This window comes from Callospermophilus lateralis, unplaced genomic scaffold, assembly GCF_048772815.1.
Source record: "Callospermophilus lateralis isolate mCalLat2 unplaced genomic scaffold, mCalLat2.hap1 Scaffold_10038, whole genome shotgun sequence".
Classification (NCBI taxonomy): domain Eukaryota; kingdom Metazoa; phylum Chordata; class Mammalia; order Rodentia; family Sciuridae; genus Callospermophilus; species Callospermophilus lateralis.
Genome location: NW_027510206.1, coordinates 33,716 through 35,114, shown reverse-complemented (window position 1 = coordinate 35,114; position 1,399 = coordinate 33,716). Strand labels below are relative to the sequence as shown.

The 1,399-nt window shown below is 61.3% G+C and overlaps 1 non-coding gene across 1 annotated transcript; it reads right to left on the bottom strand.

Annotated features, from left to right (window-relative positions):
* Nucleotides 1–1,079: 1,079 nt before the first annotated feature.
* Nucleotides 1,080–1,175, bottom strand: Trnay-gua (transfer RNA tyrosine (anticodon GUA)). The gene is made up of 2 exons: nt 1,139–1,175; nt 1,080–1,117 (listed from the first exon to the last, which is right to left on the bottom strand). It is a non-coding gene; the product is annotated as a tRNA-Tyr (tRNA).
* Nucleotides 1,176–1,399: the final 224 nt, after the last annotated feature.

Below are 1,399 nucleotides of genomic sequence, written 5' to 3'. Positions count from 1 at the left end.
CTCTTCCAGGAGGACCACTGAGTCCTGCTGCGGCTCCAACCCTATTCCTTAAAGTTCACGAAAGGTGAGGCTGGTGGCATGTGGGCGGGATGGACACATCCCACTCTTCAGCCCCAAGGAAAACAGAACACAGGCCACCGCCACCGCCACCAGGGCACCATGTCACTTAACCAAGCTGGGATGGACATTTCCCTCCCTTGTCCATCCATGCATTCCTCACCAATAGACAGAGAAAGAGAGGAACAGAGACAGGGGTCAGCGTGGGGGACAGAAATGAAGGCGGGGAGGTGGTGAAAGACAGACAGAGACAGAGACAGAGACCCAGGCAGAGGCAGCGATTGATTGCCTGTGGCTGGAGAGATGGAGGAGAGTGAGGGAGGAGAGGAGAGAGGTGGCAGGGCATCATGGAAATGAAAGAAGATGAAAGAGAGAGGTAGAGGCAGACAGAAGTGAGAAAGATGGAGAGGGGCAGACGTGGGGTGGGGGCATGTGGCCAGTGGCTCGGGGCCCTGGCCCAGTTGTGGAGAGGGATGGAGCCTGGCGATCTCAGGAGGATGCCAGGGTGATCGCTGAGCAACACATCCATGGCTCTGGACATTTCGCCTTTCCCAAGAGGCAAGTCCATGATGATCCAGGTGGGAAGGGCTGGGTGGCAGGGAAGCCTGCCTGTGTGTTGTCAAGAATCTCGGGCGCTGAGGCGCTGGAGGAGTGCCCTGTGGTTGAAAGTGCAGGAGCGGTGGGGTGTGGCAGGGGCTGCAGCGGCTGCGGCGGCGTCAGGGGCCAGGGATAGGGGTGTGGTATGTGGGGGCACGAGTGGTGGGTGGCATGGGTGAGGCGACCTGAGAGCAGGAACCCCTGCGGGCAGCCAGCGAAGAATGGGCCTTCCCAGGACTGGTGCCTGGCGTTGGCGGGCAGCAGCAGGCAGGACAGCTCCTGGGGAGCGCGGGGGAGTTGGGGGCCAAGATGCAAGGGTTGGCGGTGGAAGAGGTGGGCGGTCTGGAGAGGCTCTGCCTGCTCTGGGCTCAGAAGGCAGGATGAGGCTTGCAGGGGCTTGCGTGTGCGCAAAAGCGTGGGGCACTTCCTTCGAGCCGCGGAATCGAACCAGCGACCTAAGGATGTCCACAGCTGTCTGTTCAGTCTACAGTCCTCCGCTCTACCAGCTGAGCTATCGAAGGGTGCACACTGGCGGGCCGGGTCCTCTGCCTTTATGCAGATTGCGGAGGAGAGCTGGCAGGTCCTGTCGGGGGTGGGGTCCCATTACAACTGTCCGCCTTCCACCCCAGGGAGCCCTCCCTGCCCCGCCCTGCCCTGCCCAGACAGGCTCAGTCCTTGCCTTCAGGGCCCAGGACCAACACACACACACACACACACACACACACACACACACACACACACACCC